We start from the raw sequence: 26,463 nt of genomic DNA, 5'->3' as shown, positions 1-26,463 counted from the left end.
TGGTCTGGTCTTTTTGGAGTTCTAAAAGCTTCTTGTATCTGAATGGCCTATCTTTTTGCATGTTTGCGAAGTTCTCTGATAGGATCCTGTTAAACAAATTTCCTAGATCATTAACTTGTGTTTCTAGGTTCCCCTCTACACCCATTATCCTCAGATTAGGCCTTCTGATGGTGTCTTCCCAGTGTTGAATAGATCTATCATATTTCTTGGATTTGTCTTGGATGGTGGTATGTCCTTTCTCTATAATACCTAGACTGTCTTCCAACTCCGAGATTCGATCTTCTGCATGACCTAACCTACTATCAAAACTTTTACTTTGTTTTGAATTTCTTTTTCTTCTAGTTGGTCAGCTTTGATGGCTTCAAATTATTTCTTGGAGCATTGTTTTAGATCTTGTGTGAACTTCTTTACTTCCTTAATTTGGTTTTCAGTGTTTATTCTCAAATTATTTAGTTGATTGGTTATTCCCATTCCTTCTATTGGGTTCCATTCAGCATTCCCTTTGTGGTCTCCCTGACATCTTTCAGTTCTCTGTTTATGGATTCCATGAATGCCTTTAGTGATCATTCTGCATTCTCATCCCGCTTTCTCAATTCCTGTATTTCTCTGTGATTAGGTTCTTCAAGTTCACGCAGTTCCTGTAGTTCTCTTTGAGTGATCTCAGCCTGCTCACGACATTCCTTTATTTCTCTTTGAGTGTTCTCAATCTGCTCATGCAATTATATATCAATTTTTGAGTAGCTTCCTCACGCTCATGATATTCTTGTATTAATTTTTTTTTTCCTCCTCTCTCTCCCTATCACGCTCATTCAGAGTCCTTTGCAGGTTTTCAATCTTTTCATTGACCATAATTACCAGTAGGGTTTGTAGAGCTTTTTGGGACCTCTCCTCTGGATTATTGATTATCTTTTCTGACCCCTGATTATCATGAGTGGGAGTTGAGATAGCCGGACATGCCATTTTTCTTGTGTTTTTCCAGCTTGCTCTGCCAATTTGGGATGAAAGTAACGCTGATTTTGTGCTAGCACACTATTTTAAGGCAAGCATCAACCAAAGTCTGTAGTTTTACAGTCAAATATCTGCAGATACAATCTAGTTCAACAGATACACCAGATACAACAGATACAACAGATACAAACAACTATGTATTAAGGGGCTACGAACCACAAAGACGAATTTGGCAAACAGAAATTATTATTTTTAGGGTGAGATATGGGTAAAAATCGGCATATGGGGATGTGGAAATGCAATGGGAGTGTTAAATTAACTAAATCCTAAACTCAAAGCAGGAAATAAGTTGGATAGAATGATAGTAGAGAGAGAAAATAAGAAGAAAGAGAAAGAAAAGTTAAGAAAAAATAGAAAACAAAAATTAAAAATTAAAAGTGCAACATTTAAAAATTATGCAAAATGAAAACGTAATATTTAGAGAAGAATATGGATAGAATAAGAGAAGGGGAGGGATATAAAGGAGATGTGAAAAACTTAAAAATAAATATGCTTAAAATATTATGTACGTATAAAGAGGTAGTACCACTATTAAGGAATTTAAGTCTAAGAGGTTTTAAATTGAGTAATAAATTTCTGGATGAAGTGTGTACACATTGAGATCTAATAATCAATTATTGGCATATCTGAGGATGAGCAGAAAAACAATTAAGTCACGCAAAGAAGAATGAAAAAGAAGAAAAAGTGAAAAGAGTGAGAAAGAAAGAAAGAAAGAATGAAATGATCAGTAGAGCTAAACAAAAAAAATTTTTAAAGAGAAAAAAAGTACACACACATATCCTCTAAAATAAAAATTATGAGAGGAAGAAAAAATTAATAGAAAAAAATTCAAGTTAAAAATTAAAAATTAAAAAAAAACTTTTAGAAAAAAATTTTTTATAAAAGGTAAAAAAAAAGAGTTCGTTGATTTTTTTTGGGGGGGGCGGGATTGGAAGATCCTGTATCTCCCTTCTGTCCTTAACCTGTCTCTTGTTGGAGTCTCTGGTCTGCTTGTGGTTTTTGATTTTCCTGTGGCTTGAATTGTTTCTTAAGTCAGTTTGAGCAGGCAAAAAAAAAAAAAAATCACAGCAGTCGATTCTTGACCACAGGTGAAGCTCTGGGTAGGGTCACAACCATTAGACCTCATTCTCCTCAGAGGAGTTATGAGGAAACAAGGGATTTATACAGAGGGATCTCCGGAGCATGGCTAGGTACAGAGGGAGCAGCCTTTAGATTAGGTTCTCCGCAATTCTGTGAGCAAATAACAGGAAGGTAGCCGGAAAGGGCTCAGGTGGGGCTTGTTAATTGTGTAACAGATGTGGGATTATGAAACAAAACATTGCTCTCTTTCATAATTACCCTATACCCATGAGGAAGAGGATCCTTCACTCTGTTGAGTTTTGCAGCTGGTGAAACCAAGGCAGAGAGAAGCCAGGTGACCTAGTTATGACTTCAACTTCACAGGAAGCTCTGCCTGACTTCGCTAACTTGCTCCCTAGGACAATGGGTGCTATTCAATCCACTTCTTGTTGTAGGAAGTCCACTTCTTGTCAGTCGTGGGGCTGGAACTCTAGGCATAGGTGATGTTCCTGAGAGCCTCAGCAAAAGGCTAGTGCTTTACCACTTGAGCCCAGAGCACTACTTCTGATTTTATGGTGGTTCTTTGGAGTAAGAGTCTCACAGACGGTCCTGCCTGGGCTGTTTATGAACCATGATCCTCACATCTCAGCGTCCTGTGTAGTTAGGATTAGAATTCTGAGCCACTGGCACCAGACTTAATTGTAATTTTGACTTTTTTTCTCTATCTCTCACAAGAACTGTTTGAATAGGTGCTGGAGCAGGGGGCCCAGCATCCCCATGTGGCTGGAACCCAAGGAGGCCCTCTCATTCTGGAGGTTGGCTCTGGGTCAGGAGCTGTCTCACTCAGCTTGTTGAAACAGCTCCATGAATAAGCCCCTCTGTTCCCTGGCTAGACCGTGACAGTTCTTCATTGTCCATCCAGCCTTACTAAACTTATTGTATTGTATTGTTTTCTACATCATTTTCTAGCACCTGGCCAAAATTATGATACGTAGTTACGTAATGAAAATTTATTGCCATCTTAAGAAAGTTATTTAGGGCTCTGGGAATGTGGCTTCATGGTACGGTGATTACCTACCATCCATGAAATCCTGGGTTCAATTCCTTAGTAATGCATAAAAAACCCCACTGGAAGTGGTGCTGTGCCTCAAGTGATAGAGACCTAGCATTGAGCAAGAAAAAAAAAGCTAAGGAAAATTCCCTACCCCTCAGTTTAAGCCTCTCGACTGGCAAAAAGAAAAAACAAATTAAAAAAAAAAAAAACAAAAAAACAGTAAATGCAAAATAAATAACCCATACTTGGAATATATAATTGGTCCTTCCATACTGACACCTGATTCATGTACTTTACTTATATGAGGATACTGTGTTGAAAAAAGTTTTGTTCATTAAGTCACAGCAATTAAAGCCAGGAATGTGCTTAGATGTCAGTTAAAGTTTAATTCTGGAAATTCAACGATTCCAGGATTTGTGTCATCACTGATAATGACAAAGAGAAGGGTAGGCTATGTGTAATCTTGAAAGATTTTTGGTCAATTATGGCACCAAAAAGTCAGAGGCTAATTAAAAGTTGTGACAGAAAATAAAGAATAACTCCAGATAGAAGGAATAAATGATAGTAATTAAGGTATACCAGAAACTGTTCTTGAGAACCATTTTTGGTTATTGTAGAACTAGTTGTATACCAGAAACTGTTCTTGAGAACCATTTTTGGTTATTGTAGAACTAGTTGTCAACTAGGCTTTTCCTCATTGCCTTTCGCATTCTAAATCTCTTAGGCTAGCTCTTAATCTCTGTTTGAAAAATGTATCTCCTTCTATGCTATTCTTTCATACCTTATCTCCTTTGCTTTCTAAAAATCTTATTATTTTTATATTTCTCTATGAACATTTCCTGAAACTAAATACACCTATACAGATGGCAGAGGATGCTAATGTAAGAGTCCCATAGCTCATCAGTCATTAATGTTACAAAATGGAAAAGGAGGACATATTTATTGCCACTTCAATTTTTCTGAAATGCTGCAATGTCATCATTTGGTTAAAATTTCTATTTTTTGTCTACACAGTGTCATTCAGTGCACATAAATGTAAATATGAGCCAGGTAATGGTGTTTTACTACTTTAATCCTAGCTACTCAGGAGGTTGACACCAGAGTATTGTGGTTCAAAGCCAGCCTTTTCAGGACAGTCCATGAGAGCCTAACCTTCAATTAACCACCAGAAACCCGAAGGTGGTGCTGTAGCTAAGCACCCAGGATCAGAGTTCAAGCCCCACAACCATCAAAAAAGGTGAAATATGACTTTAAGTTTCCCCAAAAGGAACGACAAGATCAATAATCTTCCCAAGCAAAAGAAAATAATTCCAAAATGATTCAGTGCACCTACTTTTGCTGAGTTATGTTATGGATTATTTGTTGGACATATTCTCCAAAAACAAATCGTTATACCAGGGATAGAGGTGGACCCATTGAAATAATGAGATGTACAAGTTGTTATGTCGAAAAACGAACTTTACAACTTTGGTGGGGGGGGAGGATCAAGTGTGGGGAGGGGGTATATGGGAAGAGATGGGAAGGGGAAACAAAGAGGAGGCAACAATGATTGATATGAAATGTACTCGTTATCTTGTCCATGTAATTAACTCCTCTGTACGGTATGCTCATATTAATAAAGAAAGAAAAAATTGTCAAATATTACCTTTACAATAAACTTCATCTAAATTTTCTTTTTGAAAAGAGAAGTCTATACAGTTGATGTCACTTGGCTTTCTTACTATCTTTGTTTAAAGCCAAACCAGGTAGGAAAGTCTGTCAAACTCTTATCTGTAATTACACAGCAAAAAATACAGAAGTGGAGTTTTGGTTCAAGCAGTAGAGTACTAGTTTTGCGGGTAGGTAAGCAGGAAAGAAAATTGTTCAGGGACAGGGTCCAACCTCTGGGTTCAAGCCGCAGAACCAACACAAGCTAAAAAAAAAAAACAGATATTTCATTGGGACCCTCCTTAAAGGAGTACTGGTCTGAAAAGTGACTCCTTTTGCTGATCATACGCACTAGATGCTTTTTTGGAATCCTTATTGCTCTAGAGAACTCAGGACCAAACTAAAGGAATTGATAACTGACTAATGCAACAAAAGAATCATCTCAGGGGCCAGGCACTGGTGGCTCATGCCTGTAATCCTAGCTACTCAGGAGGCTGAGATCTGAGGATCGCGGTTCAAAGCCAGCCCGGGCAGGAGAGACCGTGAGACTCCTATCTCCAATAAACTACCAGAAAACCGGAAGTGGCGCTGTAGCTCAAGTGGTAGAGTGCTCGCCTTGAGCTGAAGAGCTGAGGGACAGTGCCCAGGCCCAGAGTTCAAGCCCCATGGCTGACAAAAAAAAAAGAAAAAGAATCATCTCAGGGGTGAAATATCCATCCATAAAACACTTTAAACTAACATGTCTTTGTTTCTTTGCAGTAGAATTTTTTTTTTTGGGGGGGGGGGGGTCCAGTCGTGGCCCTGAACTCTGGGCGTGGGTGCTTTACCTCAGCTCTTCAACTCAAGGCTAGTGATCTACCAATTGAGCCACAGCACCACTTCTGGCTTATTTTTGCTTATGTGGTGCTGAGGAATCTAACCTAGGGCCTCAGGCAAGCAAGGCAAGTGCTCTACCACTGAGCCACCTTCCCAGCCCCTGCAGTAGATCATATTTAAAACAACGTTATTTCCTTTTGTACTATGCGGGCCATCAAATGGCACATTATATCTTTTTGTAATTCTCTCAAATAGAAGTTTACAGAAAAATTATATATGAGTAAAAACACACTAGAAAAAGTCAGGGACAGAGTTTCCTTCAAGCCTTCGGATTCTCTTCTTTTACAGTAAAAAGGAAAGCACAAGTTAATTTTAACTTTGTCAAACTTCTATGTTCCATTCCTCTCCTGGGATCAGTTTCCACATCCAGTAACAGTTACTTTCAGGAACAATCTATGGTGCTGCTTGAGGTATAATGAATGTTTTCTGGCTTCACCGAAATAACACAAGGACACCTTTGGACCTGTGTTAACACGTGTTTCACAGACAACTTAGTAAAAAGAAAATATGAAATTTATATTTCTTATAAATACATTATCCATGAGTATATTGAGTTCAAAATTTGTAGATTCTCTGTAAATTAAGGCGAATTTTAAAGGGGAGAAGGTTCTCAGATCATTTTTTTTTTGTGAGTGTATGTGCTGCACATTATTTCCCAAGTGTACATGAATTTGTTAACTCATGTGAACTATAGGAATAATAAGAGAAAGAGAAATTCTGTGTTTAAGTATAAGGGTTCAATACACTACAGAAGACTCTACAAATAAGACCACGTTGAAACAATAAAGCCAAGTCCAGTATGTAGATTTATGAAAGTGACATAGAGAAAGCATTACGCCTATGTGGAACACGAAGTAGATTCTAAATCACGCTTGCTAATGACACAGCTTTGTAGAAAGTAGAATGGAAGAATAATTATGTTTCAAATGCAAGTCAGATATAAAAGCATGGTCTTAATTTGAAAAAAAAGTCCATCTTGAGAGAGCAGGGATTATACTAGCCATGAACTGGTGGATAAGATCACCTTTTTTTCTTTCCTTTACTTATATATTTTTGTTGGTGGTGGTCTTGGCACTTGAACTCTGGGCCTGGGCACTGTCCCTCTGCTATTCCGCTCAAGGCTAATGCTCTACCACTTGAGCCACAGTGCCGCTTCCAGTTTTCTTGCAGGAAATTGGAGAAAAGAGTCTCCGGGACTTTCCTACTGGGGCTGGCTTTGAACCCCAATCCTCAGATCTCAACACCACCCATTAGGATCACATTTCTAACAGTGTACACTCAGCATATGTAATTTGTATATTCATCTATCTTTATATGAAATCTTGAGTTAAAAATCTGGACTACAGCTTAGACATTACACTCAAAAAATGTTTGTAGTTTAAAAGTTGATTCTACTGGATAAATGAAACCTAAGAATGTAAAGGAGTCTGGGAAGTTCAGTTTGCATCCAGCCTGGGCAGAACAGTGTTTGAGACACTATCTATAATTAACCAGCCAAAAGCTGGATTGGAAGAATGGCTCAGGTGATGGAATAACAGTCATGAGAAAGAATGATGAATAAGAGCTTGAGGCTTTTGCAAACATACATATAAACATACACATAAGCACAGAGGCACTTATATGTGCCTCTGAAGCAACTCTCAGAATATGTAGAAAAGTTAGAAAACAATAGAAAAGATGTCCTGAGTAAAACTAGAATCAAGTAATAATTTTTAAAATGAGAAAATCCTCAAATGAACTTTCTTCAAAAAAGTTTGAGAATATTACATAGGTAAAGACCAGAGATAGTAAGAGAGTCAAGTAATCAATATTAAAGGGATTGGATCTATGGAGGAATGAATCAGAGACCCGGCAGATGCATTGAAAATGTTCATACCCTGTGTCAAATGTTAGAACATCTTTGAAAATAGTACATAAACAGTCTGAGAAGTCCAGTGGATATTATCACGGGAGAAGTTCAGAATTGCTAATCTGTATCTAGATTAAATAAACCAAGCAGGGGCTGGGAATGTGGCTCAGTTGTAGAGGCTTGTGCCTTACTACTTCAACCTCAGTACCACTTGTGTCTGGCTTTTGCTGAGAAGTTTATTGGAGATAAGAATCTAGGGAACTTTCCTGCCTGGGTGGGCTTTGAACTGTAATCTTCTGATCTTAGCGTACTGAATATCTATGATAGTTAAAAAAAGTATAAATATAAATATTTGCAAGAATACCAGTGGAGGAAAACTGATGCAACCCAGTGTATTGTGGTGTTCTTTCCAGAACACGGAGGGCATCACATTAGCAGAGGTGTAGTATTTTTTCCCAATAGAGATAAGCTATTTGTGATGTGAATTAAGAGAATTTTGAGGTGCACCCTACAAGTTGGAAACTGTTGGTCTAGGATGACTTTATGGCATAAATTTTGGGATTGATGGTCATAGAAACAATAGCTTAATCTGATAAACAATTGCTTACTCTTGAAGAATTAATTATAACCGATGCTTTACAGTTTTATCCTATACCAGAATGTGGCTATTTTTCTGTTCACTTCTCAATCTGTAACACCCCATTGGAAAATGCATCTATTGCAGAATTACATAACATGGAAACAGGTACTATTTTGAATCTCTCAGGTATGGAATGTTCAGAATTTGAAAGTGAGTAGTTATTAGTCATAGGAATTTTGTAGAACATACATATTCTGTCCTCTTAACAACTTATTTACTTTTAAAAGTTATGGGTTTCCATAGAATTAAACGGATTTCGGTTTTGGTATGAGAAAGTACTAGTTAATTCTTTTTTGAAAATATTGGCAAGTATATTGTTAAAAAATTGTCTAGTTGGATAACATTCAAGTTGATGGCCCTCCCATAAAGAAGGGGTAATTCATTCAAATTAGATGCCAAATAGTACTGATTTTTTTAAAGTTACTACATAAAGAACAATATTTACTATACCAATACAGTGAAATTTTATTTCATGCAGCTTATATTTTAAATTTAATTTTAATGTGAAAGTGATGTGCACTGCGTTAGCAATTGTAAGGCAATGAATACATAACTTTTCAAACTTATTATCCTCTCTCTCATTTTTCTCAGTTTTCCTTTACCCCAAAACCCCTCACAAGTTGTAATGTACATTTCCAACATATTGTCTTCTGAGTATTTCTATTGCATTGGTTTGCCTTTTGTCCTTTGTCTCGCCATTTTTTTGTTCCTCTTCCCTTCCCTAATTAAGGTAAATGTATACAAAATACACAGGGTACCAAAATCAAACACAGTAGGAGATAAACCATAGGGGAAAACCCAAGGAAAATAGAAATCACATAGTACATTAAAAACAACAACTGCAAATAAATATCTCTTTCCATATCTTAGAGTTCATTTTGCTCAGCATCATGTTCATATATATGCCTAACAAAGTCACTGGAAAATAATAGTTTCATGGATACTATATCATGAAAACAACATGTTAACTGTTTTTGATGGTAAAGGTGGAATTAGCATTGGTAAATTCGCAATTCTGATAAAGGAATTTCAAAATAGTTTTAAAATTATGACAGGTGAATTTTAATTGTTCAAAATTTTAACTTAGCCTATTAAGAAAATTTAAAATTGCCTGAGAAAATAAGCTTTCATGCAAAGAAATTCATGGAGACATAGCTGAGAAGGAGCAATGTGGGTAAGATGGCTCATTTTCACAGTAAACAAACAAACCTCACAAACCTTGCTGTAAATCCTGTAGGTTCCCATGAGAATTGTCCTTACCCAGGAAATATACTCTTATGCGTGAAACAAGGTTGTAATGGAATTTAAATTCAAAGTTTTTATTTTAAATAAGACATCACAATTTGTGAACTGACCTTTAATTACTAAACAGTAATTTCTTAAAAAGATAATTTGAGTCAAAATATTTAGGAAGAAAGTGCCCTTCACAATGAAAGAACGTATTGAGTTTACACTTTTCTTTTTAAATACTTTCCACAATGTCTTTGCACGTGAGGCACTGAAACACAGAAAAAAATCTGATTGGATACTTCAAACCAATGATTTCACATTTCATAGTAGCTTAAAAAATAATATCCTTATTAACATGAGATAGTGAAGATTTCTTTTATTACATAAGCCAAAAAGTTTGGGGATCAGAAAATAATTCAGCAAATTGAAAAGGTAAGAAAACACGTTATTACATACCCTAGCTAAGCATTTTTGTGTCAGCAGTGGAGGGGACTAAAACTTTTTGATATAGATTGTCTTAATGTTTTTGCTAACTTAAGTGATTTTACAGAGCCTATGTGGCTCAGTGTAATGAAGAACAAATTGAACGAAGACATGACAATAAATTCCACCTCCAAATAAAAGAGTTTTCAAAGAGAAACCATGAAGATGTAGCAGTGGGGGACGTCTTATAGTCCTTCAGTTTCACTAGACTTGAAGCCAAGAAGTTGTGATTAATTGAAAATCAAGCAAGAGCTAAGAGGAGGACATAGAAATAGGACATAGAAATATCGTCCTTTGTAACAGACAATGTCATCCAAGGAATCGGTGATATAACTCTATTCTTCTCCATACATCATGTTGAGCAAATACAAGACCAAGAGGAAAATAATCTATTTAAATAATTTTGCAAAGAATAACTTCACTGTTCCTGATATGGTATCTAAGGAGAGTCTTAAGAGAGAAGATAAAAGTCTTAAGAGAGAAGATAATAGTGGAGTATTCTTAGGTTTCCTCTAAATATCTTGTTAGCAAAATATATCGTTGAGGTTAGAAGTGATTGAACCACAAAGTGGTGGAGTAATTATTTTTGTGGGCACTTTAGACACAAGAAAATTTCAAGGTAAAAGAAAAAAGAAAAAAAATTATAGCCAAATAGTTGTGATTATAGGTTCTTGGACTGGATTATTGGAGACAAAGTTTTGCATTAGTGTTGGTCCTCATTAACATAGTTGTTGGGTTTTTGGCAACCAAATGAAAAGGGGAAGTTTAATGGACTCGCTTGAACAAGTAAAGAGCATGATAGAAAATAATGGCAAATAATATTTAATGAATTATTTTGAACAATTATTTTGTGAGAACCAAGAAGGAAAGAAATTTCAAAATCACATGACCTTATTAAAAGTATGAAAATGGAGTAGTGAAGAGATTGAGAGAAAACACAAAGTACTATTTTCTCTCCAGTGGAGTAATAGGTTCTTGATCTTGCTTCTTCCATTCTTTCTTCACAAGCTATCAAGTGTGCCTCAGGACTGGAGTATCCAGTTCAGACAAAGAGCACTCCCAGAAGAAAATATTTGCAGTAGATATAGGTGATTTATAACCTTAGGCAATCTTTTTAAGTCTGTTCAAAATTCTCCCCTACCCCAAACTTCCCTCTTTGAACAGCTTTCTTTGCTTTTCCAAAGACCGCCCTTCATTAACTGCTTAAAATTTTGAGAGGGCATATTCATACGCTCTAGAGATTGCTGTTTGGTTGTGATTTTTGTGTGTTTTATTGTTGTTTTTAAGTGAATTTCAAAAGGTTGTGCAAGTGTTTTACAATTAAATATGTCCATCTAATTGTCTAATGCTCCTGGATCAGAGTCACTCCTTCTATAAATCTCAAGCAACCCTTTCTCCAAGATTTAGTTCAGATTTACCACTTCCTTTATTACATATGTACATTGCGTACTCTAGCTGTACTTGCCCCTTGTTCCATTTTTCATTCATTCTATTTCTTGACTATTGTTCCTCTCTGGTTTCCATTTCCTGATAGTCATTCTGTTAAACTGCCTGTTAATACTTTGAAAGGTTTATATACATTCCATGGAGTTTCACTCCCACATACACTTGAACTGTTGTCAGCTTATATTTCCATAATTCATTCATCTGCAATAACAATTTGCAAGACTGGAGATGTTAAGCACTTAGACATGATTTTATTCTCATTCATTTGGAAGATTAATCTTTAATCAATAAGAAAGTTTAAAAATGGCTTAGAATTTATTCCTAACTACCAGTTTTTTTTTATAAATAGCTTTGGACAATGGTGTGTGATTATTTTATTTTGCATAGGATAATTTTTTCTACTACCTATAAGTTTTGGAAAAGAAGAAAACTAAAATTTACTTCTTAGAGGAATATGACAGAAATAGAAGACAGATTTTATGTTTGTCACATCTCTCATCAGTACCCATATTCAAGAGTTAAAATCATATTTCTTACTATGTTAGACAGATTGGGAAAACATAAAACAACACATGATAGGGCAGTTATTAGTGACTTTTTAAAATGTACCTTCTTATTTGATGAAATTTACTTTGTTAGCTAATATTTGGGTTTGAAATATGGGAGGCTGATCTATTTAACACATTTCTGGAAGGCACCCACTAAACACCACAAATTGTGAGGGGTACTATTTCTACACTTTAAAGAATGGTTTAACTTGTTTGGTATTAGTGCTGGGTACGTAAATCAACTCTTGTAACTTGCTCCCTCCACTTGAAAACATTGTAATGTCACTATCATCTACTTGTCAAGGGTTATTTTGGCAAATGTGATTTTAAATAGTTTATTTGAAAATGAATATACTTTCAGGAGATTAAATGTATGTTATTATTGGTTTGAGAATGACAACATTTTTTATACTACAGAACCTAGTTTACTGAAATACCAGTGTATTGAAGCACTAAGGATCTTCACAGTTAATGTTTTCCTAAATGATATTTTACCTCTAAATCAAGTATTCCTAGCCTTGGTAGACCAATTATGGATCTATCATTACAGAAACTATTTTTGGGGGGGAGTCGAGTCGTGGGGACTGATCTTTGGGCCTGGGCACTGTCCCTCAGCTCTTCAGCTCAAGGCTAGAGCTCTACCACTTGAGCCACAGCCCCACCTCCGGCTTTTTTTCTTTTTGCTTATGTGGTGCTGAGGAATCGAACCCAGGGCCTCAGGCATGCAAGGCAAGTGCTCTACCACTGAGCCACCTTCCCAGCCCTACAGAAACTATTTTTTTGGCTGCACTGAAATCTTTCATTAATCATTAGGAAAGGGGTACTAAAAATAATCTTGTTCATTTGTGATTTTGTTCACCCATATGGGCTGGTCATCTGTAAATTGAAAGTTTGAATTATAGTACTTTCTCTCAGATTTTGTGATCTCATCTTTCATTTTAAGTTGCCTTGCATTTCACAATTGATTTCTGCTAATTCTTGTAAGGAATTGGGGTCCAGAAATAATGTAGGAAATGAGAAATTGAGATGAGTCTTCAATTATTTTCTAGAAAGATTCACTGTGTAAAATTTAAAATCAGCACATATAAATATAAAATATATAAGTATATATAAAATAAAAATTGTTTTGCATTATTGTGTTGTGGTTAGGGAATCAAAAGCAACTCTCTTTTGGGGTTTTTTTTTGGGTCTGGTCGTGGGGCCTGAATTCTGGGCCTGGGTGCTGTCCCTCAGCTCTTAAGCTCAAGGCTAGCACTCTACCACTTGAGCCACAGTGCCACTTCCGGCTTTTTTCTTATGTGGTGCTGAGGAATCCAACCCAGGGCCTCAAGCATGCAAACCAAGTGCTCTACCACTGAGCCACCTTCCCAGCCCCAGCAACTCTGTTTTAAAGTATTATTACATTATCTCTACCTCAGTTTTTGGTAGAGTTAGACTTAATGCTTTACCATTTGTAGATTTACAGCCTAGAAGCAAGAAGAAACACTATGATTAAAACATTACCAATTTCAGGCCTAATATCAAGGAGAAACATTTGGCCTTCTTCAGGAGCTATGGGAATATTTGGTGATAGAAAATCAGTAGTGTAAATTCCTGCCAGATTTGATGATGGACAGGCTAGAACAGTAGGTAATCATGCATATGAACAATTTTTTCACCTTCTTGGCTTTAGCTACTTTTGAAATGATAAGTATAATAAACACTTATATTTTGATAAAATATCTTCCATTCTGAAAAATTCTGTCTGAACTTTTCATCTCTCTATGATTCCTTGTAACTAAGATTAGTATTGTTCCAGTAAGACAATCTATGCTGTCAGGGTAAGATATTCTGGTTGGTCTCTTCCTACATGGAAGAAGGGTAAAGGTTTAGGTAGACATTTGTCCCAGCAAGACCTCATTTGGGAAATTTTAAGCTGCAGAAGTTTAGAAGTAGCTCTTAAGCAAGTCTTACTTTGAATCAATTAGCTCTACAAAGCTAACTGAGTTGATAAATAAGTACTTGAAAAGCCATCACCTTTGGACTTAGCTGAAAAGGTTTCAAAGTATGATTAAATTTAAAATGAAAATGACAAAATAGACATTGACAAAAAATTGTAAATGTGAGTAATCGACCAAACGATATGTTTTTTCCACTATACACAGAATTTTAGAGAAATAAGATCAATAGCATTTTTAGGAACAATAAGGGTTCCTTGTTACAAATAGGGAACCATGGATAGATGCCTGTATAAAGATTGCATCATTAAGTACTTAAATTTAGAGGGTACTACATGCTTCAGAAGCAGGTCTACCCAAATTACAATACAGAGATTAACATGGCACATGCACAAAGATGATATGAAAATTTGTGAAGTATTCCATATTTTTCATTCTTCTGATGCAAGAAATGAAAAACAGTTATTAAAAAGTTAATTACAAAAAAACAAGTGTAACAATACATGTAATTTATAGAATTAAAGGTTAGATTGACATCAGTGTATGAATTCTTCACCATAGAAAGGCCTTTACATAGCATAACCTTTACAAAACTTGAAATTAGATAACATTGTAATTTTATCCCAAAGAAATAAAATAATATAAGGACCTAGGAAAAAAAGAAATCTTAAACTTCTTCTATATGGAATGCAGTCTGAAAGGACACATTTATTAATGAAACTATACATTATATAACAATGTAGAATTCCAAGTATTATATCTAGGAGCGAATGAAATAGATTATGGATATTATACAAAGACAGACATACTTTTTTTCAGAAAACTACAAGGAAAACTTTAGTTTCTATACTATTCATTTCAACAGAGAAGTTAAAATTATTTCGGATTTTAAAAAATCACAAACTGCAGAAATCATTATAGATGTATACAAACAACTCTTTAATACATTTTGATATAAAAATCAGGCAATTCACTTGGAAGAATACCATGGAATCCATGAATTTTTAAAGTAAGTTATTGCTGTTGCTTTGTATTGTGAAAAAAAATTTAAGGGACACAAAGGATGGACTGGCATTTTTGAAATTTAAGAAACTTAACCAAACCATTACAACTTAGGAGAACAATTTGTACAGCCTTCCACAACTTCAAAGAGGTAGTGATACATACTTATCCTTTTGTGGCAATATTAAATGCAGTTTCATCCAAGTTGATCTTCAGACCTAGTTTGATATAATGGTTCAACAGAGTATCTTTTCTATTTCTATTCCCAGCAGCAAGATGCAAGGCAATCAAGAGGCCTTTAGTTTGGGTATTGGTATCTGCATCATGATGAATTAAGAAAGAAGCCACTCTAGTATTATTTCACATATAAGCACTGTGCAGGGTTGTGAGCCATTCAGAGTTATTGCATGAATATCTGCCTTGAGCTACCAACTCATGGACAATGTCTAAGTGGCCACTCTAGGCTTCGCAATGAAGAGGGGTATACTCATCTTCATCCCTAGTATTCATCTGGGTGGCCTTTTTGGAAAGTAGTCTACAAGCCATAGTAAGCCGATTAATTTCAGCATCCCAAAGAAGAAATTTGTTTGGATCCTACTCCATTTTTTTTCTTGCAATTGATACCATTTCTCACTTTTTCATCTTGTTCCTGGTCTTCGTCAGAATTGCCTAACCAGAGATTTTGAGTGCAAGTGGGAATGAGATGTCCATGTATTTCACCAAGATTTCACAATGGTTGAACTGGTCAGAAAAATCTGGTGAATTTCCTGCATATGTTTTTTCACCATGATTTAATTTCTTTTTTCCATTTTTACTATTTTGAATTATTCTAACTGGATAGTAGAGAATTGATAGAGAGCAGAGAAATGATTTTCCTCAGTATTCAAAAGTACAGACTGAAAATGAGGACCAGTGGGGTCTTCATGTGCAGCTTATTCTAGGAATGAGAAAATAGGAAACAATGTCTTCTATGTCAATGATTTGGGAAATACCATGTTATAGTGTAAAAGAAATCACTATTCAACATAAAGGCTTTAAGAGCTTTCTAATAGCTTTGTAAAGTTGGTATCCAACATTAGAAAAAAATGTATAATGCAGTAGTAAAATAGAAGTCCTTTGTATGACTACCTAAATTCTTGTTTTTTTTTAAATAGCTATACCATTCTGAATTTTTTTTAATTTTTATTGTGAACATACTGTACAGAAGGTTTAAAATTACATGGGAAAGATAATGAGTATATTTCTTATCAAGCATTGTAGCCTCCTACTTTGTTTACCCTTCACAACACTTCCCAGCCTCCCCCTACTTCCCACCCAATCCTACCCCCACACCAAAGTTGTAAAGTTCGTTTTCGACATGACAACTTGTACTTCTCATTGTTGCAACGGATCCATCTGTATCCTTATTTAAACGAATTGTTTTTCCCCATCCCCTCTTCAAATTATACCGACATCAAATATACTGAAAGCAGGGGTTATACTGTGGTGGAGGAACATACAAAGCAACAAAGAAATAATCTTTTATATGTGTTAGAAACAACTGCATGAAAGAAAAAAAAAAATTTAAATACATATCTAAGGGTTCATTTTCCTAACATCACCTTATCCGACCTTCTCTGATTGACTCATACATATACTAGATATTGAAAATAAGGGAAATCGTGGGGCCTATGATTCTTTGGGCTTGGCTTACTTCACTTAATATAAATATTTGCAAGTCTTTCCATTTCCTAACAAATGGGGAAATGTCATTCTTTCTGATGGAGGCATAGAATTCCATTGTGTATATATACCACATTTTCTTGATCCATTCATCTACTGAGGGACATCTGGGTTGGTTCCATATCTTAGCTATGGTAAATAATGTTGCAATAAACATAGTTGTGCTGGTAGCTTTAGTGTGGTCTTGTTTGTAAACATTTGGGTAAATGCCCAAAAGTGGGATTGCTGGGTCATAGGGGAGCTCTATGTGAAGTCTTTTGAGGAACCTCCATACTGCTTTCCAAAGTGGTTGAACAAGTTTACATTCCCACCAACAATGAAGTAACGTTCCCTTCTGTCCACATCCCCTACAGCATCTGTTGTTTTTAGAGTTCTTGATTTTTGCCATTCTAACTGGAGTGAGGTGTTATCTCAATATTGTTTTGATTTGCATTTCTTTTATGGCTAGGGATGTTGAGCATTTCTTCATGTGTCTATTGGCCATCCTTCTTTCTTATTCAGAGGAGTTTCTCTTTAAGTCTTTCGCCCACTTACATAATGGGCAGTTGTTTATTTGAGGATTTATTGTTGGGGGATGTAATTTTTTGAGTTCCAAGTATATTTTAGATATAAGACCCTTGTCTGTTGTATGGCTAGTGAAGATCTTCTCCCAATCCGTGGGCTTTCTATTGATCTTGCTAGCTATGTCCTTTGCCATGCAGAAGCTCTGAAATTTTATGCAATGCCATTTGTCCAACCTTTCTTTGATTTGTTGTGTTTCGGGGTCTCTATTCAGAAAATTTCGGATTGAGCCAAAGAGACATAGGGTTTCTCCTATTACCTTGCTTTGACTTCGAGGTCTTTCTTCCATTTGGAGTTGATTCTGGTGCAGGGTGATATATAAGGATCTAGCTTTGTTTTTCTACAAGTAGTTAACCAATTTTGCCAGCACCATTTACTGAAGTGGCTGTCTTTCTTCCATTCTATTGTTTTAGCTCCCTTATCGAAGATTAGATGGCGATAGGTCTGTAGGGTCATTTCTGGGTTTTCAATTCTATTCCATTGGTCCTGAGGTCTGTTCGTATGCCAATACCAAGCTGTTTTGATTACTATGACTTTATAGTAGAGTTTGAAATTTGGTATTGATATTCCGCCAGCAGTGTTCTTTCCTTTGAGGAGCGTTTTTGCTATTCAGGGTCTTTTATTGTTCCATATGAATTTTTGGATTGCCTCTTCTATTTCCTTGAAGAATGAGGTTGGAATTTTGATAGGTATTGCGTTGAATTTGTAGATAGCCTTGGGAAGTATAGCCATTTTCACGATGTTAATCTTTCTAATCCAGGAGCATGGGAGGTTTTGCCGTTTTTTAAGTTCTGTGTTGATTTCCTTTTTCAAGATTTTAAAGTTTTCATCATAGAGTTCCTTCACTTCTTTGGTAAAGTTAATTCCTAGGTATTTTATTTTTTGTGGGGCTATTAAAAATGGAGTTGCTTTCCTAATTTCAGCCACACTTTTCTCATTGTTGGCATATAGGAAAGCCATTGATTTTTGAGGGTTAATTTTATAACCTGCTTCTTTGCCAAAGTTTTGAATCAGCTTGAGTAATTTGGCAGTGGAGTCTATGGGATTCTTTAAATACTAGATCATGTCATCTGCAAAGAGGGCGAGTTTTGTTTCTTCTTTCCCTATATGGATCTCCTTTATGTCTGCATCTTGTCTTATTGCTGTAGCTAGGCATTCTAATACTAGATTGAAGAGAAGTGGAGAGAGTGAACATCCTTGTCTTGTTCCTGAGTTAAGAGGAAATGGCTTTAGTTTTTCACCATTAAGTATAATGTTGGCTGTAGGTTTGTCATATACAATCTTTATTGTATTGAGGAATGTTCCATGGATTCCTAATTTTTCCAAAACCTTCATCATAAAGGAGTGTTGTCGAATACTTTTTCTGCATATATTGAGATAACCATGTGGTACTTTCTCTTGCCCCTGTTGATGTGATGAATAATATTAATTGATTTGGGTATATTGAACCAGGTTCGCATCCCTGAAATGAATCCTGTTTGATCGTGGTTTTTGATTTTTTGGATGAATTGTTGAAGTTGGTTGGCCAAAATTTTGTTGAAAAGTTTTGCATCAATGTTCATCAAAGAAATGGGTCTATAGTTCTCTTACTTTGATGAGTCCCTGCCTGGTTTTGGGATGAGGGTTATGATGGATTCATAGAATGTGTTCGGTATTCAACTTTCTCTTTCAATTTCATTGAAGAGTTGGAGGAGAATTGATGTGAGCTCTGCTTTGAAGGCCTTGTAGAATTCTGCTGTAAAACCATCTGGTCCTGGACTTTTCTTATCTGGGAGGAATCTTATTACTGTTTCTATTTCAATGCTTGATATGGGCCTGTTAAGCTGGTTTAATTCATCTTCGTTTAGTTTTGTCAGGTCAATATTTTCTAGGAAAAGGTCCATTTCTGTCAAGTTCTCAAACTTATTAGCATAAAGTTTTGAGAAGTATTCCCTTATAATCTTCTGAATCTTGGTTTTTTCCGTGGTGATGTTTCCATTCTCATCTCTGAGTTTATTTATTTGGGTGTGTTCCCTTCTTTTTTTTGATAGATTTGCTAAGGTACTGTCAATTTTTTTAATTTTTTCAAAGAACCAACTCTTTGTTTCATTGATTCATTCTGCAGTTTTTTTGGATTCTAATTCATTTAATTCTGATTGAATTTTAATTATATCTTTCCGTCTACTGGATTGGGGTTTATCTTGCTGAGCTCAGAGCTATAAAATAGCCTCTGAGAACTGCTGTGTCCCAGAGGAGCTGGTTATTTGTGTGTTCATTTTTGTTGAATAGCATGAATATTTGAATTTCCTTTCTAATCTCTTCCATGACCCACTCGTGATTCAGTAGTGTGGTGTTCAGTCTCCATGTGATACCGGACTTTCGTTGGTGGCTTTTGGTGTCGAGTTTTAATTTTATTCCCTTGTGGTCAGAGAAAATGCAAGGTATAAATTCAATGTTTCTGAGTTTATACAAGTCTTCTTTGTGTCCTAAAATGTGGTCTATTTTGGAAAATGTTTCTTGTGCTGGTGAGAAAAACGTGTATTCTGATGCTGCTGGGTGAAATATTCGGTAGATATCTGTTAAATCTAATTGATATATGCAGCTGTTTAGCTCTGTGGTTTCTCTGTTGAGTTTTTACCAAATTGATCTATCTAGTGGGGAGAGTGGTGTGTGAAAATCCCCAACAATTAATGTCTTTGGATTTATATGTGATTTGAAGGAAAGTAGTGTTTCTTGGATAAATGTGGGTGCTCCATTGTTTGGTGAGTAGATATCATCTTGAAGGAGAGATCCCTTAATTAGTATGTAGCGACTTTCTTAATCTCTTCTCAATAATTTTAATTTGCAGTCTATTTTATCTAATATTAGAATTGCAACTCCCGCCTGTTTATAGGGGTTGTTTGCTTGGTAGATTTTGTTCTAACCTTTTACATTGAAAATGTGTTTGTTTTTACGGGCAAGATGGGACTCCTGAAGGCAGTAGATAGAAGGATCTTGTTTTTTAATCCAACTAGACAGTGTGTGTCGCTTAATTGGAGAGTTCAGTCCGATACCCTTAAAGAGAAAGGACTGAGAGGTATTTGGGAGTTCCTCCCATGTTATCTACCTTCTTGGGGGCTGCAAAAACTGGGTTCTTCCTATGGTTCTTGGATTCTCAGTTTGGGTGCAGTTTCTTGGCCTTTTTTGTGGTCTTGTTGGTTTTCTATGTGTAGGACATTTTTAAGAATCTTTTGTAGGGCTGGTTTGGTGGAGATGTATTGTGCCAATTTTTCTTTGTTATGGAAGGTTTTTATTTGGCCTTCAGTTATGAAGGAGAGTTTAGCTGGGTACAGTATTCTTGGTTGATAGTTGTTTGTTTTTAGGGTGTGGCATACATCATTCCAGGCTCTTCTTGCTTTGATTGTCTCTGCTGAGAAATCTGAGGTGATTCTAATTGTTTTCCCTTTATAGGTGATTAATCTTTTCTCCTTGACAGCTTTAAGGATCTTTATCCTGGTCTGTGTTGATCCTGTGTGGATTCTAATGTGATGGTGGGATGTCCTATTCTGGTCTGGTCTGTTTGGAGTTCTAAAAGCTTCTTGTATCTGAATAGGCCTATCTTTTTGCATGTTTGGGAAGTTCTCTGCTAGGATCCTGTTAAACAAATTTCCTAGGCCATTAACTTCTGTTTCTAGGTGCTCCTCTACAGACATCATCCTTAGATTAGGCCTTCTGATGGTGTCTTCCAAGTGTTGAATAGATCTATCATATTTCTTGGACTTGTCTTGGATGGTTGTATGTTCTTTCTCTATAATATCTAGGCTGTCTTCAATCCCTGAGATTCGATCTTCTGCATGGTCTAACCTGCTGTCAAGACTTTAAACTTTGTTTTTTATTTCTTTTCCTTCTAATTGGTCAGCTTTGATGGCTTCAAATTCTTTTTCGAAGCTTTGTTTTAGATCTTTTATGAACTTCTTTACCTCCTTAATTTGATGTTCAGTGCTTATTCTCAGATCAGTTAGTTGATTGGTTATGGTTTCCTTGGACTCCCATTCCTTCTGTTGGTTTCCATTCAGCATTCCCTTTGTGGTATCCCTGACTTCCTTCAGCTCTTTGTTAATGGATTCCATGAATGCCTTTAGTGATCATTGTGTATTCTCTTCCTGCTCTCTCAATTCCTGTATTACTCATTTTTTAGCTTCCTCCCGATCGTGGGACTCCTGTAGTTCTCTTTGAGTGTTCTCAGCCTGCTAACGCTGTTCCTGCCTTTCTATTTGAGTGTTCTCAAGCTGCTTACGCAAATCCTATATCAGTTTTTCAGTAGCTTCCTCACGCTTATGATATTCTTGTATAAACTTTTCGATTGCCTACTCTCTCCCCCTACACGCTCATACAGAGTCCTTTATATGCTTTCAATCTTTCCATTTATCATGTTTGCCAGCAGTCTTTTTAGAGCTATTTGGGAATTCTCCTCCGGATTATTCATTATGTGTTCTGTCCCCCGATTATCAAGATTGGGACTTGAGATACCCGGATTTGCCATTTTTCTTGTGTTTTTCTGGCTTACTCTGCCCATTTGAGATGAAAATAGCACCAGTTTTGTGCTAGAACACTATCTTAAGGCAAGCATCAACCCAAGTCTGAATTTGCACAGTCAATAGTCTACAAATACAATCTAGTTCAACATATACATCTATTCACCATGAAACAAGTATACATTAATGGGCTACGAACTGCAAAGAAGAATTTGGAAGACCAGAAATTATTAGGGTTAGGGAGAGATGTGGGTAAAAAATAGAAATAGATTGATGTGGGGAGGCTCAGGGAGACTTAACTAAGTCCTAACCTGAAAGCAGGAAATAGGTTGGGTAGGATGAAAGTAGAGAGAGAGAATAAAAGAAGAAAGGGAAAGGGAAAAGAAAAGACCAGAAAAAATAGAAAGGTAAAAATTAATAAAATTATGTAGAACCATAACAATCTATTTAGATAAGAACGAGAATTTATTGCGAGAATGGGAGGGATATAAAAGAGATGTGAAAAACTTAAAAAGAAAAATGCTTAAAATATTGTATAGGAATAAAGAGGTAGTATTGCTATTAAGGAATTTAAGTCTTAGAGGTTTTGACTTGAGTAATAAATTTTTGGATTAAGTGTGTACACAATGTGGGTAGGGTCTAATAGTCAACTACGGGTTTATCTGAGGATGTGCAGGACAAGAATGTCAGATAATGTGATGTTATCAAAATGAACCCTTAAATATGTATTTTAATGTTTTCGTTTCTTTCATGCTTGTGTTTCTAACGCATTTATAAGATTATTTCTTTGTTGCTTTGTATGTCCCTCCCCCACAGTGTAACCCCCGCTTTCACTATATTTGATGTCAGTATAACATGTGGAGGAGATGGGGACAAACAAGTCGTTTAAGGATTCAGGTGGACATGTTGCAACAATGAGAAGTACAAAATGTCATGTCAAAACCAGCCTTACAATGTCAGTGTGGGGGGGGAGGGGGGTATAATTGGGTGGGGGGAGGGGGGAGGCTGGGAAGAGAGGTGAAGGGTAAACAAAGGAGGAGGCTGCAATGCTTGGTAAGAAATGTATGCATTATCCTGCTCATGTAATTGTAGGCCCTCTGTACAGTATGTTCTCAAATAAAATAAAATTAAATTAAAAAAAAAGAAGAACGAAAGAGAAGAGAGGTGAAGAGGATAAGAAAGGAAGAAGAAAAAGATGAGAAGTTCAGTAGAGCTAAGCAAAAAACAAAAAGATAATTAAAAAAGACAAAAAAAAGAGAAAGAAAACCAAAAAAGAAAGAAAAACGCACACTCACTTATTCGTAAAATAAAAATTATAAGAGGAAAAAAATGTTTCTGGAAAACAATTTTTTTTCAAAAAAGGTAAAGATTGAAGATTTAAAAAAAAGTTTTAGAAAAAAAAATTTTTATAGAAGGTACCAAAAATAAAAAATGAAAAAAAAGAAGAAGAAGAAAGAAAAAAAAGTTCTTTGATTTTTTTTTTTTTTTTTTGGAGGAGTGGGAAAAGTCCTGTATCTCCCTTGTGTCCATAACCAGCCTCTTGTTGGAGTCTCTGGTCTGCTTGTGGTCCTGTGGCTTGGTTGGTTTCTTAAGTCTGTTTGTTCGAACAGGCAGAAAAATGCTCTGCTTTACCCAGGATTTGGCGATCCTCTTCCCAGGCTGGTTCATTGGGAGGCAGATCTGCTTTGAGTATCAGAAAAGAGGGGGATGCAGTGCTGAGGCTAGGTTCTGGGTAGAGTTGAGGCCTTTCAACAAACAGTAGCTTTTCCCGGGGGCTAGTTTGTGAAAACTCACAGAGCCCAGCCTGGAGCCATTCTCAGGGCTTCTGTTTAATGAATCTCAATTGACTTTCGAGGCTGCTAGAGGGAGGGGCAGCCTCTGGCTCTGATTAACCAGTGGAGAAAGCCACTCCAAGGGCTGGCGCCCAAGCTGGGTGACTTTTCCCTGGGTGGAGCTGAGTCTGGCAGGTCATGCTGCCGTTAGTTCTTGTGACCTGCTAAGTGACTCGTTTTATTCCAAGGCCTGAGTTGGAGCTAACAGCTCCTCTGAGCTTTGTAGGTATCCAAGATGGAGATCTCTGGTGCTGGGGGGGGGGGTGGCCTTCCCTCCTCTGCTTCCTGAGAAGGAGTGAGGATGTCAGGCTTCTACTCACGCTGAGTCTTGGTTCTTGGGTCTTCTCTGGTCTGCAAACTGCAGGATGAAGATGTCTGCTCTTTGTTGGTTCTTGCTGGTGTTAAGTAGAATCTGCTCACCTGCTGTATCTGGCTCCTTCGTCCTGTACTTTCTGTGGCTTAGGTAGGATCTTGCGCTTCCCCGCCATTGCCAGAGCTGCCGCCCCCCCCCCCCCCGTGGCTGCTGGCAAGAGCTCAGAAGTGTCTCCTTGCCTGGGTTTCCCCTCTCTGGCCTAGCTCTCTCTCCTGTGATGGCACACTTCATGTAATTCTCTGGCTTAGGACTGTTCACTGGAACTCTAAAACTGCTTTCTATGTGAGAGCTTACTTAGAATCCAGCTTATCTTCCACCATCTTCCCAGAACTCCCCAATTCTTGTTTTTCTAAAATACACTTTTTTTCATCTACAAATAGGCCTATCTATTCTCTTCAGGTGATTTTGATGATTGAAGATGCTTAATGAGAAGTCAAAATGTATTAGTAGCCCTTTGCTATCCATTAAATTTCACTTTTTCTTCTTGGAGAATATAATGATCAAAACAATAGTTCACAATCAGAAGGAATAGTTCAGAATCATGGTTCAACTGCAAGTGAATCACCAGTAAGTAATCCGTGATTCCATTTTCCACAAAGTTTGGTCACAGATACAATCTCCCTGCCTTCTCTAGTTGATTTCCTAGCCTAGACCTATTCCTTCATTGTACAGGAAAAGTGTAATTCACCTGATTTCAGTCAGATCTGTTAGCAGAATTATCAAGTATTTCGATTTTTTTTTATTAAATTAGTTGTGGGACCTGAACTCTGGGCCTGGGCACTGTCCTTTAGCTCTTCAAATCAAGGCAAGCACTCTACCACTTGAGCCACAGAAACACTTCTGGATTTTTCTATTTGTGTGGTGCTGTTTTGGGAAATGGCAGAGCAGAAAGTGAAATGTTGCAACCAAAAATATAAAAGCAAAATAAATTAGGATAATTATGAGCAACCATATTGTCTATGAGAACCATGAAAGAGAAAGAGGAAAAGAGATACAGATGTGCCATGACCTAACTAGCCACAAAATCCATGCTTCTAATCAATTTACAGAGCAAACAATTTTTTTTATTTTTTAAAAGAGACGGAAATAATATTTATATATAGAAATTAGTAAATATGTTTTTAGTCGCCTACATAAAGAGAAGAATCTTAATACTTGGGCTGGGAAGGTGGCTCAGTGGTAGTGTGCTTGCCTTGCAGCTTACTACAGTGCAGAGACTACTTTCCAAAAAGGCCAATCATATGAATACTAGGGATGAGGATGAGTATACCCCTCTTCATCGGGAAGCCTAGAGTGGACACCTAGACTATGTCCATGAGTTGGTATCTCAAGGCAGATATTCATGACATAACTATGAATGGCTGGACACCCCTGCACAGTGCTTATTTGTGGAACATATTGCAACAGCACAGCACACACACACACACACACACACACACACACACACACATCATCATCATCATCATCATCAGATTTCTTCTTAAGTATTTTTTGTGTATGATCTTAAGAAGAAATTTACATTACTAACTTGAATTTCTGACAGGACAATATCATCACTGTACATCTTGCTTCTATGTTCTCAGTTTTAAATTAATATCTAAGTATGTGCATTACATAAGTAGAGGAAAAAGTAGGAGCCACACAGGTGGCTCAGGTCTTTAATCCTACCTTATCAGAAAGATGAATTCTGATGATTGTGCTTTGAAACCAGACAAAAAACGTCCATTAGAATATCGTTTGAAAGTAACCAACAAAATCTAGAAATGGCCTTGTAGTATAAGCAGTAAAATGCTAGCCTTGAGAAAACTAAAACAAAAAAAAAATAACAAATTCTGGGACAGAGCCAGGCCCTGAGTTCAAGCTCTAGTATTAGCACCAAACTAATGAATGAAAGAATGAATGAATGAATGAACTAAAAATAAATTAAATGGTCACATGTGGAAAGAGAGGAAAAATGTAACAACCGTGGTGTCTGGATTATGTATTATTTTGTAATAAGTCAAATTATCATTTTTCCTAATCACTAATATTTTATTTGAACTTTTTTGTACAACAAGCCCTGAGTTTGGCATGCATGTATATGTGTGTGTACATGTGCACACATGTGTGTGTATGTGTGTGTGTGTGTGTGTGTGTGTGTGTGCGGTTGCAATGTTGCTTGCCAATGTGGACAGAGTGAGGCTAAAAAAGCTGTGTTGCAATGTTGTTATTCATCAGTGTTAGGTCCTGTCATTTCAGTGGAACCACCATTCTGCTCATTTTATTTGTCAAATAATAACATCATCATAATCAAAACATTTACATCATTAAGTTAGATAAAAGAGATCACTTTCAGCTCTTAGTATATGTTAGGTAAGAAGATACACATATAATTAGGTAGTAACTTATTGCTGTAAGATGACTGTCAGTACAAAATATGTATTTGACCTCTTAAATTGGATATACTTTTAAGATATACTCATGGAGTGATTTTGACCAACTTGACCAAACAGGTATTACAAGATATGTATTTTAAATGTTTTTTTTCTTTCATGCATTTGTTTCTAACACATTTATAAGATTATTTCTTTGTTGCTTTGTATGTCCCTCCCCCACAATAAAACCCCTTCTTTCACTATATTTGATGTCGGTATAATTTGTGGAGGAGAAGGGGAAAAACAACTCATTTAAGGATACAGGTGGACCTGTAACAACAATGAGAAG

The 26,463-nt window shown here is 36.4% G+C and overlaps 1 pseudogene; it reads left to right on the top strand.

Moving 5' to 3' along the window:
- The first annotated feature begins 14,112 nt into the window (after nucleotides 1–14,112).
- LOC138804011 (U6 spliceosomal RNA) lies at nucleotides 14,113–14,209 on the top strand (annotated as a pseudogene).
- The last annotated feature ends 12,254 nt before the right edge of the window (nucleotides 14,210–26,463 follow it).

The sequence above is a fragment of the Dipodomys merriami genome, unplaced genomic scaffold, assembly GCF_024711535.1.
Source record: "Dipodomys merriami isolate MVZ:Mamm:240054 unplaced genomic scaffold, mDipMer1.0.p SCAF_350, whole genome shotgun sequence".
Classification (NCBI taxonomy): Eukaryota; Metazoa; Chordata; class Mammalia; order Rodentia; family Heteromyidae; genus Dipodomys; species Dipodomys merriami.
Note: the sequence above shows the minus strand (reverse complement) of the source record. Positions and strands in the feature narration are given on the sequence as shown.